Raw genomic sequence first — 20,027 nt, 5'->3', positions numbered from 1 at the left:
AATATGTAAAATGATGGTAAATTTAAAATTCTCATTGTACAACAAAACCATAAGAAATAGGACTAGAAATATGGGTTTGCAACATGTAGAGAATTCTGAATTCTGGGGCCCTTAAAAAAACCACAAAACTTATTTTGGTAGGCTACGGAGAAGAACAGAAGATTTTGGAGGCAGAGGAGGGTGAGCATTTATTTTTCCTGTTAGTGTTATTAACTAGACTTTGCAACTGATTAGATGATGGAGAAGGAGGAAGAAAACACTCAAAGATAACTTAAATTTCAAATCTGAGATATTGGTGGTGCAATAAATAGAAATAGGGAAGTCACGAGAAGGAATTGATTTAGAGAGAAAGACAAGTTCTAAGTCATGTTTAGTTTCATTTGTGGGCTCAAATTCAGATTTGGGCTGTACATGAAGTTATGGGAATAAATGGCTCACTTCGTAAGAAGAGAGAATACAACCAGAAGAGAGCTGAAGACAGTCCTTGGTGATTATTCACATAGTGAGAAGAGGAAGAGAAACCAGATGAGGGAAGGGAGTGGTCAGAGACAGAAGAACTTGGATGATATCCTGTCACAAGAGTCAAAGGGGAGAATCAACACATCAAGGAAAATGAAGATTTAGAGTAAGTCATTAGATGATTGTTTAGCAAACCCCATGGCAAGCTTTAAGAAAACAGTTTTTATAGAGTGCTGGGGAAGGGGGTTACAAGAGCAGAGATTCAGTCAGATTACCGTAAGCAAAGAGGTAACCTCACTTATCCCGAGGATAAATATCCATTCCTCCAAGTCATTTGTTGAGCCCCTACTATGGCAAGGCATTGCGTGGGGACAGGAATCCAGGAAGAGCCAAAGACAGTGCTGTGGTTAATGTAACACAGCCACTGTCCACATTTGTTTCTCTATGTAATTCTTGTCTCTACCAAACAACGCCCTCCATACTACATCTCTGCATTTTTTCCTGCCTTCTGATAACAATTCATCTCCTAAATTCTGTTTCCTTATGATTCTCCATGCCATGACCTTTCTGTCCCAAACTCTATCTCATGGAAATCTTTAAGCTTTTACTTCAACTGCCTATTTCCTGGTTCTCTCTTTGTTTCCAGAGCTAAATTCACAAGAGGTTCTGGTTTGCCCATATCATCTTTTTTCACTGAGTCACATCTTGGGTTGTTGTAGTCTATGGAATGGGTCAGAAACCCACCTGTATTTTTATCGCCTGTGGCCTGGGGGGAGTGGAGGCCACATGGTATGTGTAGGCTTGATCTTTAGCATGGATTATGGTAACAACAGCAACTGTGATTAACACACCTAGAAGGTATTAGGGGTGAATATTAGTTTAAAAATTCAAATGTGCAAAGAATATTGCATAGCCTTTTCTCTAACACTGCTTAATATTAACTTTGAGTCTGTATTCCTGTGGCTGGAGGGAAATTCAACTTGTAATCTTTGAAGAGATATCCATATTGATTATTGCCACAAGTCCATTACTCATTCTGGTTAAGATGGCATATGGAATACATTTGAAATATCTTCCTCCTTCCCTCCTCTCAAGTCCTTCTCTAAATACATAAAAGGTTGTTTAATGAAAAAGAATATGAAAATAAATATATGTATATATATGCATGACATTATGCTGTACACTAGAAACTGACACTTTGTAACTGACTATACTTCAATAATAAAAAATGCACTTATATACAAAAAAGGTTGGGTAAATTGTCAAGAACAATTTAAGCTTTGGTTTTCAAATGGTAGAATAAAAGTAGTGATTTTTTTTCTCCTCTCAGAAATTCATCCTTCTTTAACTCAAAACTACAAGGAGAATGAAAAATAGACAAACTTTATTTGTGATGTAAGTTGAGACTTCTGTAAGCCTGGAGTACAACATATAAGTTAGGACTGCCCAATGTAGTAAAAGTCAAACAGGAATGCGATAATGGATGCCTAGGGATGCAGAAATTATACAAAGTGAGAGTGACATAGCTCTCCAAAGAAAGTACCCCAAGACCCACAAGCCCTTGTAATGAACAACGAGAACAGGTAAGCAGGCTGAAGTAGGAGCTTTTTAAATACCCATTTGTCACAAAGATTTGAAGTGTAGGGAAGATGAAGATGAACAAGGACAAAGCCATTTCTGTGGGAAGCAGTCTGTTGGTGAGGAAGAGTGAAGGACAAAGACTCTGCATTGTAACAACCCTGCAATGCTGATCATGGGGACAAGTAAGGGCTATAAGAACCCATGCACATACTGTTTCGTAAAGAAAATAGCCTTAAATATGGTCCTGCCTCCATTCTTATGCAAATCTCTTGCAAATAGCTGATTTAGGAAGAACTCACTTCATTCAATGTTTAAAGAAACAAAAAAATTAGTAGCATCTATATAACAAGAGTTGGGGGAAATGTCTAGAGCAAAGCAAAAAGAACTATGGAGTTAAAGAATATGAAAAGGAAATTAAGAGAAACGGAGGCTAGAGTGAGAAGCTCTGACATTTGTCTGATAGAAGTTTCAGAAAGATTAGGGAGAATAGTGGAGAAGTAATATTGCAAGAGAAAATGGCTATACTAGGTCCAGGCAGGCAAGACCCAGGTTTGGGGAGATCAGGTGTCAGGAATAAGGAACACGGGCAGTGTGAGAAACTAGGGGGCAAAGGTCCAAGAACTCAAGTCAAAGCATTTCAACAGAATGGGGTGAAAACATAGGTACGGAAAGAGAGCACAGAAAGTCATCAGCGAGAATGGAGTTTGATGGGTAGTGAGGCAGAGGATTTTTAGTTGTGTTTCCTTGGCTAGAAGAGACCTAATTATGATTGAAACTAAGCCCACAAGTAGAGGCAAATACAAATTTATAACTGGGAATGGAAAGTTAGGAATGAAGAATAAAGCAGCTCTGCATATTCAAATTCTCAAGGGGATGTACAGCAGATGGAGACAGCTCTGGTCTTAGGGTTAGAATTCTTTGGATTTCCTTGATTCTACCAGTGACTTAAGTGTCAGAGCAAGTTCTGAGTTCTAGTTTCCCCTTCAAGAGCATGAGAGTACCCATGGACCAATACTCAGGGATTCTGCCTCAGAATATGTCTTCTGTCTATATTTAAGTTTTTCATTCTTTAGAGCACATGATATGCAAGTTGAAAAATAATCCCTGTACATTTAACATTTCTTTTTCCCCCATAATAATCTCACTTTTGTCTGCCTAAGATCTGATCCTTCAAGTCCCATCTTAGATACCCTTGACATTTCCTTTGGCCACATTCCCTAGTCAAGCATCAGGGGCCCATCTATTATGCTTCCCTAAAACATATTTATCTCCATTATACAAATTATCCTCCAACTTTGAGAAGGCCTCATCTTAGTCCCCATTTTTATATTCCTGGATCTAAGCCTTTCAGCTTTAGCATTTAGGAAAGGATAAGAATACATAGAACTGGTAATGGTATATGCTGGGAGCAGTGGATGCTGGCATTTAAAAGTCTAAGGTGGGGAAGGTCATTTCCAGAATTCCAGCAGAAAACTCCGTAGAAAGAAGAGCCCAGGATCCTGGAATCTTGGCAGTCAATGGGGACAACAAGGTCCTCCAATTAGCTAAGTCAGGCAAACCCAACAGGGCCCCTGAGACTCCAGGAATCCAGTTCTGGTAAAGATGTGGCCTATGAGATGAAGCTCCAGACTTGCTTCCAGACTAGTCTCTCCTTGCTGATTTTAGAGCAGAGACAGGCTCAACCCATGGCTAATACTCAGATGAGAAGGAATAAAGATGAGTGGAATGGGGAGGGCAGTACCACCCCCAATCCTGGGCAATGAGGGAGCCCTTCCCTTGGCCCATGCTATAAGGCTCCCACTCAGACCCTCCAGCTATGTTTCTCTTTACAAGAAAAGGAGTCTATGAGACTGTAGAACCTACACTGTCTCCTACTTTAAATAACATGTCACATATCCAGGACTCTAAACTCCTCTGTCCAAAAGATTCTGAGTCCACTGTTAAGGCCTCCATAGCTCCCATAGGCAACTGTGTGCCAAAAGAGCAGACGTGTGCAAGGTGTGTGTGTGTGTGTGTGTGTGTGTGTGTGTGTGTGTGTGTGTGTGTGTGTGTGTATGGAGCTTGGTTGTATGGTTTGGGTTTTCCACACACATGCTTATGAGGTATGGGACAGGGTGAGGGGGTTGGGAAGGGAAGAAGAATGGGCCAGAGGCTTCTAGTTGTATTTTGCCTTGACCCACAACGGCTAGTGGAAACCAGATGTTAGCAGCTCATGGGCAGAGCCTCTATTCTACCCACTTCTATGCCCCAGCAAGTATGAGCATTAGAACAGAGCTGGAATTATTGAATGTTTATTTCATAAGACTCTTAGATATTGAAATCAAAGCCACTTCTGGTGGCTACTATTTGATAATGGTAGCTATAATACAGCATTCTGCAAAGCAGGATACTGCTCAGTATAAAAATTCTGGCTCTGGAGTCAGATATAGCTTCAGTCTTTTAAAACTGAGGTAAAATGCACCTAACATAAAAGTAATCATTTTTAATTTTTTATTTTATTGAGTTATAGTCAGTTTACAATGCTGTGTCAAATAAAAGTAATGATTTAAAAACAATTTTAAAGTATACAATTCAGTGATATTTAGTTCATTCACAATATTGTACAACCACCATCTCTATTTAGTTCCAAAATACTTTAATCACCTCCAAAAGAAACCTCATATCATTAAGAAGTCATTCCCTATTTCTCTTTCCCCCATCCTCTGACAACAACTAATGTTTCCTGTCTCTATGGATTTACCTATTCTGGGTATTTCATATAATGTGTGAATTATATGTTACCTTTTATGTCTGGCTTCTTTCATTTAGCATAATGCTGTTGTAGCATGTTATCAATGCTTCATTCCTTTCTATGACTGAATAATCTTTCATTTGATGAAGAGGCCACATTTTGTTTATCCCTTCATCAGCTGGTGGAATTTTGGGTTGTTTCCATCTGTGGCTAATGTGTATAGTGCTGCTATTTATGTTTGTGTAAAAGTTTTTGTTTTATTATCTATTTTCAGTTCTTTTTGGTATATACCTAGGAGTAGAATTGTTGGATCATATGGTAATTCTATAGTTAACTTTTTGAGGAACTGAAAAACTATTTTCCACAGTAGCTGTATCATCTTACATTTTCAACAGCAATGTACAAGGGTTTCAGTTTCTTCATATTCCCACCAGTATTTGCTATTTTCCATGAAAAATGGTAGCAATCCTAATGGGTGTGAAGTGGGATCTCATTGTAGTTTTTATTTACATTTCCCTATTGATATTGAGCATCTTTTTATGTGCTTGTTGGCCATCTGTCTATCTTCTTTGGAGAAATGTCTATTCATTAGAGAAATGTCTATTCAAATCCTTTGCTCATTTTTAAATTGAGTATTTGTCTTTTTGCTGTTGATTTTAAGAGTTCTTTATACATTCTGGATACTGGACCCTTATTAGGTATAGGACTTTCAAATATTGCTCCCTACCCCAGACATTCTGAGTTGCCTTTTCACTTTCTTGTGAAAATTAAACTAAAGTTAGTTTCTTTTCTTGTGATGTCTTTATCTGGCTTTAATATCAGGATAATGGTAGCCTCATAGAATGAGTTAGGAAATGTTCCCTTCTATTCTATTCTGGAAGAGCTTGAAAAGGAGTGATGTTAATTCTTTAAATGCTTGGTAGAATTCACCAGTGAAGTTATTTGGTCCTGGGCTTTTCTGTGTTGGGAGTTTTAAAAATACTGATTCAATCTCTTGTTATAGGTCTGTTCAGATTTCCAGTTTCTTCTTGGGTCAGTTTTGGTAATTTCTGTGGTTCTAGGAGGTCTTTCTATTTCATCTAAGTTATCCAATTTGTTGGCATACAATTGTTCATAGTATTCTCTTATAATCCTTTTCTGTTTCTGTAAGGTCTGTAGCAATATTCCTACTTTCATTTCTGATTTTCATAATTTCAGTCTCTCCACTTTCCCCTGCCCCCACCTCATCAGCCTTGTTAAAGGTTTATCAATTTTGTGGATTTTTTTTCAAGGAATCAACTTTCAGCTTCATTGATTTTTCTCTATTGTTTTTCTGTTCTCTTTCATATTTCTCTAGTCTTTACACCATTCTTTTTTGCTAATTTTGTGTATAGCTTGGTCTTCTTTTCTAAGTTCTTTGAGGGGGAAAGTTAGGTTATTGATTTGTGATCATCTTTTTTACTGTAGGTGTTCATCAGTATAAATTTTGCTGTTAGCACGGCTTTTACCAAATCCCATAAGTGTTTGTATTTGTGTTTTTGTTATCATTCATCTCAAAGTTTTTTTCTAATTTCACATGTAATTTATTCTTTGACTCATTGTTTGAGTGTGTTGTTTAATTTTGACATATTTGTTAATTTTCTAGTTTTCCTTCTGTTATTAATTTATAGTGTCATTCCATTGTAGTCAGAGAAGATAGTTTATATGGTTTTAGTCTTCTAAAACCTACTAAGACTTTCTTTATGACCTAACACATAGTCTATCCTGGAAAGGGTCCTATGTGCACTTGAGAAAAATGCGTATTCTGTTATTGTTGGGTACAGTGTTCTATACATATCTGCTGGGTCTAGTTGGTTTACAGTGTTGCTCAAGTCCTCTGTTTCCTTACCGATACTCTGTCTAGTTTCTATTCATTTTTGTAGATTGAGTATTGGAGTCTACAACAATGAATGTAGAACTATCCATTTCTAACTTCAATTCTGTCAGTTTTGCTTCAAATATTTTGGTGCTCTATTGTTAGTGGTGTAATGTTTATAATTACTATATCTTCTTGATAGATTGACCCTTTTATCAATATACAGTGTCCTTTGTCTCTTGTAACAATTTTTGTCTTAAGTCAATTTTTGTCTAATATTGGTATCGTCCCTCCACCTCTCTTTTGACAAATACTTGTATGAAATATCTTTCCCATCCTTTCACTTTTAACCTGTTTATGGCTTTGATCTAAAGTGAGTATCCTGTAGGCAGCATATAGTTGGGTCATGTTCCTTTTATCCATTCTTTCAATCTCTGCCTTTTAAAGAGAGGTTAATCTGTTTTTGTATAAACTAATTACTGATAAGGACTCAATTATGCCATTTGTTATTTATTTTCTACATGTAATATCTTTTTCGTTTCTAAATTTCTCTATTACCACATTCAAATAAATTTTTTCATAGTGTACCATTTTGATTCCCTTTCCACTTCTTTTTCTATATATTGTTTAGTATTTTTCTTTATCGGTTACCAGGGGATTAAAATTCCTATCTGAATTTTCTAATAATAAAGTGTGAATTAATACCAACTTAGTTTTAATAGTACACAAAATTCTGTTCCTTTTCAGCTCCATTTCCCCTTTTATGTTGTTGTCATAAATTACGTCTTTATACATTGCATGCCCATTAACTTATGTTTATAATTATTGTTTAAAGAATTTAAAAATCATAAGGAGTTAAAAACCAGAAACTAAAATAACTTTGACTTTTATATTTACCTATGTTTACTATTGTTCTTTATTTCTTCATATGTCTTCAAGTTACTTTCTAGTATCCTTTCATTTTAGCCTGAAGGACGCCCTTTAGCATTTCTTGTACAGTAGGACTACTAGTGATGACCTCCAACAGTTTTTGTTTATCTTGGACTGTCTTAACTCCTCTTTCATTTTTGAAGGTTAAAATTTTGATGGATATAGAATTCTTAGTTGATAGGTTTCCACCTCCCCGCCACCCACACTTTAAATATATCATCCCACTGCTTTCTGGCTTCCACGTTTTTGAAGGAGAAATAACCTGTAAATCTTATTGAGGATCTCTCTCTCTTTTTTTTTTTTTAACATTTTTTATTGATTTATAATCATTTTACAATGTTGTGTCAAATTCCAGTGTAGAGCACAATTTTTCAGTTATACATGAACATATATATATTCATTGTCACATTTTTTTCTCTGTGAGCTACAATAAGATCTTGTGTATATTTCCCTGTGCTATACAGTATAATCTTTTTTATCTATTCTACAATTTTAAAATCCCGTCTATCCCTTCCCACCCTCCACCCCCTTGGCAACCACAAGTTTGTATTCTATGTCTATGAGTCTATTTCTGTTTTGTATTTATGATTTTTTTTTGTTTTTGTTTTTTAGATTCCACATATGAGCAATCTCATATGGTATTTTTCTTTCTCTTTCTGGCTTACTTCACTTAGAATGACATTCTCCAGGAGCATCCATGTTGCTGCAAATGGCGTTATGTTGTTGGTTTTTATGGCTGAATAGTATTCCATTGTATAAATACACCACCTCTTCTTTATCCAGTCATCTGTTGATGGACATTTAGGCTGTTTCCATGTCTTGGCTATTATAAATAGTGCTGCTATGAACACTGGAGTGCAGGTGTCATCCTGAAGTAGGGTTCCTTCCAGATATAAGCCCAGGAGTGGGATTCCTGGGTCATATGGTAAGTCTATTCCTAGTCTTTTGAGGAATCTCCATACTGTTTTCCACAGTGGCTGTACCAAACTGCATTCCCACCAGCAGTGTAGGGAGGGTTCCCTTTTCTCCACAGCCTCTCCAGCATTTGTCATTTGTGGACTTTATTGAGGATCTCTTGTACACAATGAAATGCTTTTTTTTTTTTCCTGCTTTCACCATTCTCTTTGTCTTTGTCATTCAACAATTTCACTATAATGTATCTTGGCATGAATATATTTGAATTTATCCTGCTTGGAGTTTGTTGAGTTTCTTGGATGTATAGATTCATGTCTTTCATCATATTTGGGAACTTTTCAGCCATTATTTCTTCAAATATTGTTTCTGCACCTTTCCTCTCCTCTCTTTCTGACATTCTTGTTATGCTTATGTTAGTATGCTTGATGGTATCCCACAGGTCTCTTAAGCTCTGTTCATTTTGTTCATTCTTTTCTCTTTCTTCTATTCAGTGAATTTTTAATTTGTTGCTGTACTTTTCATTTCTAAATTTTCTATATGGTTCCTTTTCATTATTTCTATCTCTTTATTGATATTCTCTATCTGATGAGACATTGTTCTTTTGGCTTTCTTTAGTTCTTTGTCCATGGTTCCTTTAGCTGTCTGAGCATATTTAAGATAGCTGCTTTAAAGCCTTTGTCTAGTAAGTTCAATGCTTGAGTTTCCTTAGGGAAATTTTCTGTCATTTTTTTCTCCTGTGATTGGGCCATAATTTCTTGTTTCTTTGCTATGCCTTTTCTGTATAAAACTGGATATTTTGAATACTATATCATAGCAATTCTGGAAATAAGATTCTCTCTGTCCCTGGTATTTGTTGCTGCTTGTTGTGGGTTGTTGTTTTTATACTCCATGACTTTTCTAAACTATTTTTGTAAAGTTTGCTATCTTTGTCATGTGTGGCCCTGAAACCTGTGTTCCGTTAACGTCACGGTCAGTTAGTGTTTTGACAAAGTTTGGCTCAAATGCTTGGCACCAAGAATAAAAAAAAGAAAAAGAAAAAAACTAATCTTCCAGTCTTTGCCAGTTGGCTCTGTGTTGGAGCACTTCTTCAACACTTAGCCAGGCCACTTACATCTCTGCCTTAGCCTTTACTTCTTGCTCCTGATGGTCAGCTGGAAGTGAAAGCACTGGGTCTTCTTAGTCCCTTTCTGAGCATATATCCAGACCTGGGCATGCACTTGGGCTTCTCAATTCCCTAGTACACACGGGAGCTTTTAAAAGCTCTTGTTCCCGATGTATCTTATTTTCCAACTTCTTCCTTCCCAGGCTTTTTGGGTTTATCCTATTATCCCTTTCTACAGGCTGCTGCATCCAATACTTTTGCCTTTAAGTACCTTTAGAAAAAGCCTCCCAGAAGCTTCTCCAGCCATGGGAACTCTCTGGGTTGGGCAAAACAAAGGCAAGCCCTTGTTCTGACCCTTGGAGGAGCCACCAGACAGGGTAGCAAACATCACCACAATTCTTTTGAGAATAAGGTCCATATTTCCTCTGGCACTAGCAACTTGCACATGCCAAAGGGTACACGACCTGCCATCTTCATGGCTTCCACCAATTTGGGGAGTGAGGAACGGTAAGTGAATGATTGAAAACACTATAGTACATTCTTACTACAATGTGGCAGCTTCTTTCCTCCTTAAGTTTTCCCCTAGTTGTTATAAGTTTTTTGGCTAGATCCTAGAGTCCTGCAAAGATTGATTCTGACAGTTTTTGCAAGTTTATTACTTGTTTTTGAGGAATTTTCCCAGGAGTTCCCTACTAAATGATGTCATCCTGAGTTGGAAATTTTAATCCACTGTATTTAATACTTATATTTAAAATTTAGGGCTTAAGCATATTTAGTTCAGGCAAGGAAATAAAATGAGTCAGGCAGCTGGTAAAGGCCCAGTTCAATGTTCCTCTGCAGAAAAGTGTGTAATGGTTACCATTTCAATTAGTAGAAAGGATGAGGTCTTTTTTTAGTTTAATGCTTTGCCTGACCTATCAAAGCTACTCTTTTTTTATTGGTTGATGTTCTTAAAGTCTACTGAAGCCTCTGCTGGGTCCCAAAATTGAAATCCCCAAAACGTTCAGAACTACAAATGAGGGGTGGGAAATACTAGATAATTATATCACCTGCTTGATCCATTGAGTTTGGACTTAAGCACCTGAATCTAGATATAGTGACGGCAGATCTTCTGACTCCAGAGATCAGTTTGAGAGTAAAAAAGAAATCACTCAGAACCTGGGTCCTAATTGGCCAACTGGAAAAGAATCTTTCCTACCCTTTGCTCTTCTTTCCTTCTCACGTTTTCTGTGTTTTATCCCCCCCTGACAACTTGCCCTTGATTTGTGGCCCTAACCTTACACACAGACAAAGAGATGGGTCATGTAAATGATATAGTTAGAACACAGCCAGAAGAGCAACATCTAAAAGAATACTAGAGCCTGAGATTCTATGATTTAAAATGCTTTACTTTGGAATACCAGTTCAAGATGGCAGACTGCACATACTGTCCACCTTCTCAAAATCTTATAAAAAGTTCATGAAGTATATATAACAAAGAATAAATCCATAACTGTGCTAGAACATAGGCAATAGACAGCAATGCTACCAAGAACTGGGGGATTTTTACACAATATAAAGAAAATGGGATTTGGTGATATAGAAACCAAACTGCTAAAAAATCTGCAACAGAACACTAGAGAAGGAGAAGACTGCTGAAGTGTTAGACCGGACAAAACTTTTACATTACTCTAAGTTCAGTGATGCCTGTAGAAGAATAAGGCTAAAGAAAGGTCAGTTGAGTATTAACTGAGAGATTGGAAGATGGACCAGTTCTTAGCTCTGTGTAAACGGGCATTGTATTAATACTAGGTATAGCTGGCAAGAGCTTCTCTCTAAATAAAGCAGGATAACGCTGTCAATGTGGGAGTGAAATCTGAAGAGAGAACAGGACAGTGCTCCAGGGAACTTCAAATTCTTACAACAGATGTGGAAACTTGACATGCTAAAGGGATGTTTATATGTTGGCACATTCCATCTGATTCATTTAAATCTTCCATTTCACTAACTTCCTAGAAAACAATGACCTCTAATATGCCAAAGAGGCCCACAGAACTGCAATATCAACAGATCTAGGCTCTCCTTTTAAAAGATAGATATTTAAGAATCATCAGATGTTTGAGAAATACCCACAACATGAAAGAGAAATCTCAAATTACACTAGCAAAACCAATAACCAGCAAAGAAACCAAGTTACTACTAAAACAAAAGAGAATTAAAAAAATATTAATCTCTATCTCAACAGAGATTAAAAGAGAACAACTTTATCCTGGAATATTTAAGAATGGAATATAGAGAACAAGAAAGTACTCTTAGAAATTAAAAATGATTGCCTTCTAGCCAAAAACAGCTCTGAGAAAAGGTTGAATATCAGAACAAATGCAGCCAAAACTGAATTAATGGGTTAGAATATCAAATTAAAGAATTCTCCTAGAACATTGAGAGAGGGAGAGAGAGAGAGAGGAGCTTTAGACAAAAATTAAGAGCCAAAGAAGTTTTTAAAGTTAGTAGATTTAATGTCTGTGTCATATGAAGTCTAAAGGAAGAAAATAGAAGATAAAAAGGAAGAAATAACCAATAAAGTTAAATAAAAATTATCTGAGCTAAACAATGTTTTGACTGGTTAGGCTAAAAAGATCACTTAATACTGAGAAATACTGAAAAGAAAAATAAACTTAGAGTTATCCTGCTTTAAAAAATGCAAATTTAAAGATTAAAAAGAAAATCCTACAAGTATCTAGAAAGAAATTAACTCATTCCTAAAAGAAATGAGAGTCAAACTGGCATTTGATTTCTCACCTGCAACACTAAATGCAAATAATAGAATCAAAAATTCTAAACCTACACAAACTATTGTTCAAATGCTAGGGCAAAATAGGGTTGTTACTACCGGAAATGAAATTACTCCAATGGAATATACTCCTCATTCAGTTTTTCTTTAAAAATTACTAGAAGATATATTCCCTAAGTTCAATTTCTGACAATACTGTGAACCATTTATCCTGGACAACCTACCACTATAAGACACCTAGAAATGACAGTTAAGATGTAACAAAAATCCTTTGAAATGCATACCTGAGTGTACAAGAAAGTAAAGAGAAATTTCCAAGTCAATAAAAGAATATAGTATGGAAAGCAGTGTGATGGGTTGGAATTACTGAGAGCTGTAGCTGCACTGAGAGCTTTTGTGTATCTCAGAAGAACCCAGATTTAACAAAGTTTAAACACACACCAAGTGGGTTTAAATTGGACCTGAGACCCTGGAATAAAGGTAACACATTTGAAGAGCTACATCCTCAGTGAAGGAATGGCAAAAAGAAACAATAAAGAACTTAACTATCTTGATCTGGGGTCTGAGTGATTTAAAAAAAAAAGTCTACTTGGAGAATTTTTAACTAGAAGCTTGCCCTCACAAAGTTAGGCTTAAAATTTACAATTCTCCTATGATCTAGAAACTTGAAACCAATACTATTAACACAAAATGGTGGAGAGTTGGTATTAATCTGGATCTCCAAACAGAAATAAACACATATATTCCCTGTAGGGACGTATCTTTAATCTAGGCAAAATATAAAATAGAAGCAATTTATAAACTGAATTACACCATAATTAAGAACTTCTGCTCATGGGAAGACACTATAATGGGGGTGAAAAGACAAGCCATATAGTGAGAGGTGGAAGAAGACATTTAAAACACAAATAACCAAAATAGTATAAAATAGTATCTGAAATATATAGAGAACTACTAAGAATCAATAAGAAGATAAACAACTCATTAGAAAAATGAACAAAAGACTTAAATAAGTATTTCTTCTCTTAACAAAAGAGGATCTACAAACACATTAAAAAATGCTCAACTGCATTAGAAATCACAAAAATGCAAGTTGAAGCTGTACAGAGGTACCATTATACATTTGCTGGTCTGGCAAAAATTAGAAAATTTGACAATAGGTGTTGATGAAGATGCAGAGAAACCAAAACTCTCATTCTCTGCTAATAGAGTGTAAATTACTACATTGATTTTGGAAAACATTTTGGTATTATCTAGTAAAGAGTTGCGTATTCCATGACCTAGCAATGGTATTTCTAGGTACAGATCCTAGAGAAATTCTTACACATGTTCACAAAGAGATATATACAAGAATGTTATTAATATCATGTTTGTTTTTCACAAATTGAAGGTCTGTGGTAACCCTGCATTGTGCAAGTCTACCGGTGTCATTTTTCCAGCAGCATGTGCTACTTTATGTCTCTGTATCACATTTTTGTAATTCTTGTAATACTGTGAACTTTTAAATTATTATTATATTCATGAGATATTACATTATATATTATATAATTAAATGTATAATTATATATTATTATTATATATACTATCACAGATATTATATTAGCTGTGATCAGTGATCTTTGATGTTACTATTGTAATTGTTTTGAGGTGCCACAGACCACACTCACATAAGATGGGGAATTTAATTGATAAATATTGTGTGTGTTCTGACTGCCCCATAGACGGGTCATTCCTTTGTCTCTCCCCCTTTCCTCGGGCCTCCCTATTCCCTGAGACACAACAATGTTGAAATTTGGCCAACTAATAACCCTACAATGACCTCTAGGTGTTCAAGTGAAAGGAAGAGTCACCTGTCTCTCACTTTAAATAAAAAACTAGAAATGATTAAGCTTGGTGAGGAAAGCATGTCAAAAGCTGAGACAGGCTGAAAGCTAAGGCCTCTTGTGCCTGTTAGCCAAACTGTGAATGCAAAGAAAAGTTCTTGAAGGAAATTAAAAGTAAGTTAAGTATGCTACTCCAGTAAGCATACAACTGGTAAGAAAGTGAAACAGTCTTATTGCTGATAATGGAGAATGTTTTAGCGCTCTGGATAAAAGATCAAACCAGCTAAAACATTCCCTTAAGCCAAAACCTAATCCAGATCAAGGACCTAACTCTCTTCAGTTCTCTGAAGGCTGAGAGAGGTGAGGAAGTTGCAGAAGAAAAGTATGAACATAGCTGAGGTTGATTGATGAGGTTTAAGGAACCATCTTCATAATATGAAGGTGCAAAGTGAAACAACTGCTTATGTAGAAGCTGCAGCAAGTTATCCAGAAGATCTAGCTCAGATCATTAATGAAGGTGGCTATGCTAAGCAACAGATTTTCAGTGTAGATGAAGCAGCCTTATGTTAGAAGAAGATGGCATTTAGGACTTTCATAGCTAGAGAAGAAAAGTTAATGATTGGTTTCCAAGCTTCAAAGGCCAAGTTGACTCTCTTGCTAAGGGCTAATGCAGCTGGTGACTTAAAGTTGAAGCCAATCTTCATTTACCATTCTGAAAATCCTAGGATCCTTAATAATTATGTTAAATCTACTCTGCCTGTGTTCCATAAACAGAGCCTGGATGACAGTACATCTGTTGACAATATAGTTTACTGAATATTTTAAGCCCACTCTTGAGACCTACTGCTCAGAAAAAGATTCCTTTCAAAATATCATTGACAATGCACCTGGTCACCCAAGGACTCTGACGGAGATATACAATGAGATTCACATTGTTTTCATGCCTGCTAACACAACATCCCTTTTGCAGCTCATGGATCAAAGAGTAATTTCAATTTTCAAGTCTTACCGGTTAAGAAATACATTTCATAAAGCTATAGCTGCCATAGGTAGTGAGTCTTCTGATGGATCTGGGCAAAGTAAATTGAAAACTCTCTGGAAAAGGCAAAAAAATGGACAACCTAGAAGAAATGGACAAATTTCTAGAAACATGCAGTCCACTAAAACTCAATCAAGAAGAAATAGATAATCTGAACAGATTGATCACTAGAAGTGAAACAGAATCAGTAATTAAAAAAAAAACCTCCCTGCAAACAATAGTCCAGGACCAAATAGCTTCACAGGGGAATTCTATCAAACATACAAAGAAGAACTTATACTGATCCCTCTCAAACTCTTCCAAAAGACTAAAGAGGAGCGAACACTTCCAAACTCATTCTATGAAGCCACCATCACCCTGGTACCAAAACCTAACAAAGACACTACCAAAAAAGAAAATTATAGCCCAATATCACTTGTGAACATAGATGCAAAAACTCTCAACAAAATATTAGCAAACAGAATCTAACAACACATGAAAAAAGAACCATAAGCTATGATCAAGTTGGATTTATCCCAGGGACAGAAGGATGGTTCAACATAGGCAAGTCAACCAATGTGATACACTACATCAACAAAAGAAAGGACAAAAATCACATGATTATCTCAATAAATATAGAAAAAACATTTGATAAAATTCAACATCCATTTATGATGAAAAACTCTTACCAAAGTGCGTATAGAGGGAACATATCTCAACATAATAAAAGCTATTTATGACAAACCCACAGCCAACATAATACTCAACGGTGAAAAGTTGAAAGCCTTCCTGCTAAAATCTGGGACAAGATGAGGATGCCCACTCTCACCACTTCTATTCAGTATAGTATTGGAAGTCCTAGTCATAGCAATCAAACAAGAAAAAGAAATAAAATGGATCCAGATAGAAAGAGAAGAGGTAAAATTGTCACTATATGCAGATGACATGTTACTATATATAGAAAACCTTAAAGACTACACAAAAACTACTAGAGCTGATAAACGAATTCAGCAAGGTAGAAGGACACAAGATTAACTTACAGAAATCTGTTTCATTTCTTTACACAAACAATGAAAGATCAGAAAAGTAAAGTAAAAAAAAAATCTCTTTTAAAATTGCACCCCCCAAAAAAAACTACTTAGGAATAAATCTGACCAAGGAGGTAAAAAGACTTATATGTGGAGAACTATAAAACATTGATTAAGGAAATTAAAGATGACTTACAGAAATGAAAAATATCCCATGCTTTGGATTAGAAGAATTAACATTGTTAAAATGGCCATACTATGCAAAGCAATCGACAGATTTAATGCAATCCCTATCAAATTATCCGTAACATTTTTTACAGAACTAGAACAAATAATCCTAAAATTTATATGGGGTCACAAAAGACCCAGAATTGCCGAAGAAATTGCCAATGCTGAAGAAAAAGAATGAAGCTGGAGGAATAACACTCCTAGATTTCAGACAATACTACAGAGCTACAGTAATTAAAACAGCATGGGATTGGCGCAAATACAGACATATGAATCAATGGATAAAAATAGAGTCCAGAAATAAATCCATACACCTATGGTCAACTAATCTTTGACAAAGGAGGCAAGAATATATAATGGAGAAAAGACAATCTCTTCAACAAATAGTGTTGGAAAAGCTGCACAGCCACATGTAAATCAATAAAATTAGAACAATCCTTCACACCACACACAAAAATAACCTTAAAATGGCTTGAAGACTTAAACATAAGACAAGACACCATAAACCTCCTAGAAGAGAACATAGGCAAAACATTTTTTGACATAAAGCTTAGCAGTGTTCTCCTAAGGCAGTCTATAGAGGCAATAGAAACAAAAGCAAAAATAAAGAAATGGGACCTAATTAAATTTATAAACATAAACCATAAACACAATGAAAAGACAATCTATGGAATGAGAGAAAATATTTACAAATGATAAGACTGACAATGGCTTAATTTCCAGAATATACAAACAGCTCATGCAACTCAAAAAAAAAAAAGAAACCAAAACAAAAAACCCAATCCAAAAATGGGCAGAAGACCTAAACAAACATTTCTCCACTAAAGACATACAAATGGCCAACAGGCATATGAAAAAATGGACAATATTGCTAATTATCAGAGAAATACAAATCAAAAGTACAATGGGGTATCACCTCACATCAGTCAGAATGGCCGTCATTAAAAAGTCCACAAACGATAAATGGAGAGGCTGTGGAGAAAAGGGAACCCTCCTATGCTGTTGGTGGGAATGTAGTTTGATGCAGCCATTATGGTAAAAAGTATGAAGCATCATTAAAAAACTGAAAAGAGGGTTTTTTTTAAATTGAAGTATAGTTGGTTTACAATGTTGTGTTAATCAGCATAGTGATTCAGTTATATATATATATATATATATATATATATATTCCTTTTCATATTCTTTTTCATTATAGGCTATTATAAGATATTGAATATAGTTGCCTGTGCTGTATATCCCACCATAGACTTACCCCATGATCCAGCAATTCCACTCCTGGGCATATATCCAAAGGAAACTCTAATTCAAAATGATACGTGCATGTTCACAGCAGCACTATTCACAATAGCCAAGACATGGAAGCAACCTAAATGTCCACTGACAGATGATTGGATAAAGAAGTTGTGGTATATATATACAATGGAATACTACTAAGCCATAAAAATAATGCCATTTGCAGCAACATGGATGGGCCTGAAGATTGTCATACTAAGTGAAGTAAGCCAGAAAGAGAAAAACATCATATAATAGCTTACATGTGGAATTTTTAAAAAGGGCACAAATGAACTTATTTACAAAACAGAAACAGACTAAGACACAGAAATTTTCAGAAATTCATAGACATTAGATGTATTTTTGCTATAGCTACCAGAAAGGAGAGGAGAGGGTGGAGGGATAAACTGGGAGTTCAAGATTTGCAGATACTAACTGCTATATAGAAAATAGAAAAATAACAAGGTCATACTGCATAGCACAGGGAACTATATTCAATATCTTGTAATAGCCTATAGTGAAAAAGAATATGAGAAGGAATATATATATATATATATATATATATATATTTATAAATGAATCACTATGCTATATACCAGAAATTAACACGACATTGTAAATTGTTTATACTTCAATTTAAAAAAAACCCTCTAGAAAAAATTCACCATTCTAGATGCCATTAAGAACATTCATGATTCATAGGAAGAGGCCAAAATATCAACATACACAGGAGTTTGGAAGAAGTTGATTCCAATCCGCATAGATGACTTTGAGGGATTCAAAACTTCAGTGGAGGAAATATATGCAGATGTGGTGGAAGCAGCAGGAGAACTAGAATTAGAAGCAGAGCTTGAAGATGTGACTGAATAGCTGCAGTCTCATGAAATTTAACAGATGAGAAGTTGGTTCTTATGGATGAGGGAAAAAAGTGGTTTCTTCTCCTGGTGAAGATGCCGTAGAGATTGTTGAAATAACAACAAAAGATTTAGAATATTACATAAACTTAGTTGATAAAGCAGTGGCAGGGTTTGAGAGGACTGACTACTATTTTGAAAGAAATTCTACTGTGGGAAAAATGCTATCAAACAGTATTGCATGCTAAAGAGAAATTTTTCGTGAAAGAAAGAGTCAATCAATACAGCAAGCTTCATTGTTGTCTCATTCTAAGAAATTTCCATAGCCACTCAAGCCTTCAGTAACCACCATTCTGATCAGCCAGCAGCCATCAACATCGTGACAAGACACTCTACCAGCAAAATGATTACCACTTGCTGAAGGCTCACATGATGGTTAGCATACCTTAGCGATAAAATATTTTTCAATTAAGGTATGTATATTGTTTTTTAAGACATAAAATCTATTGTACATGTAATAGATTACAGTATAGTGTAAACATAACTTTTATATGCACTGGGAAACCAAACAATTCACATGACTTGTTTACTTCGATATTCATTTTATTGCGACAGTCTGGACTCCAGTCTGGAAACCAACCGCAGTATCTCCAAGGTTATGTCTGTATTCATCAAAAACATTAGCAGGAATGTTCTTAGCAACTCTATTTATAATAGCTCTAAACTAGTAACTACTCAAAAGTTTATCAATGGTAGAATGGAGACAATAAATTATGGTATTCCTACACAATAGATGCTGTACAGCAATGAGGATGAATGAACCACAATTACATAGAACAAAATGGATAAATCTCAAAAATATAATGTTGACAAAAGAAGCCAGAAACAAAAGAAGTATATATTACATGGCTGCATTTATATAAAATTCAAAAACAGGCAAAACTAACGTGTAGTGTTGGAAGTCAGGATGGGGTCAATCTTGATGAGGGATAGTGACTTGAAGCAGGCATATGGGGGTGCTTCGAGGATGCTGGAAGTTTTTTGTTTCTTGACCAGGGCAATGATTACACAGATGTGTTCATTTTATGAAAATTTGTTGATCTGTACACTCATGATCCTGCATTTTTCTGAATAAATGTTACTTCTGTAATGTGTTTTTTAAAAAAGAAGGGGTGAAGGCATGGAAGATATTACGGTTGATGATATTATGCCACTGACTGAGGAATATGACTAATTTCCCAATTCTTTGCACATGACTTCCAGAAAATGAAAGAAAAATGTAATAACTAATAGAACAGAAGTTGAAAGTAGACCTTTCAACTGATATACGGAGAAAGTGAATGGAAGAAGTGGCATACAACAAAATACACTTCTTTGGTTGAGCACACTTTCTTATTCTGCTTTTATTTTCTGTTAAAGTTTAATAGTGTTGAGAGTAGTAATAAACCATGATGTTAGATAACACTGAACTTATTGATTACT

General features: G+C 35.6%; 1 protein-coding gene across 8 annotated transcripts in view; it reads left to right on the top strand.

The window, feature by feature from the left end:
- TRIM69 (tripartite motif containing 69) overlaps positions 1-20,027 on the top strand; it is a 36,559-nt gene that overhangs the window by 2,779 nt on the left and 13,753 nt on the right. For 2 of the 8 annotated variants that reach the window (XM_072962529.1, XM_072962531.1), the window contains exon 2: positions 504-625. The exons of 4 other annotated variants lie outside the window; for them this stretch is intronic. The gene's annotated coding sequence lies outside the window, so the exon portion shown is untranslated. Of the gene's footprint in view, positions 1-503; positions 626-18,859; positions 19,019-20,027 lie in introns of all 8 variants that reach the window. 2 more of the 8 variants (XM_072962527.1, XM_072962528.1) reach the window with 2 other exon arrangements.

The sequence above is a fragment of the Vicugna pacos genome, chromosome 6 (genome assembly GCF_048564905.1).
Source record: "Vicugna pacos chromosome 6, VicPac4, whole genome shotgun sequence".
In the NCBI taxonomy this organism is placed as follows: Eukaryota; Metazoa; Chordata; class Mammalia; order Artiodactyla; family Camelidae; genus Vicugna; species Vicugna pacos.
The sequence above is the reverse complement of the archived record's forward strand: the minus strand, read 5'-3'. Positions and strand labels throughout refer to the sequence as shown.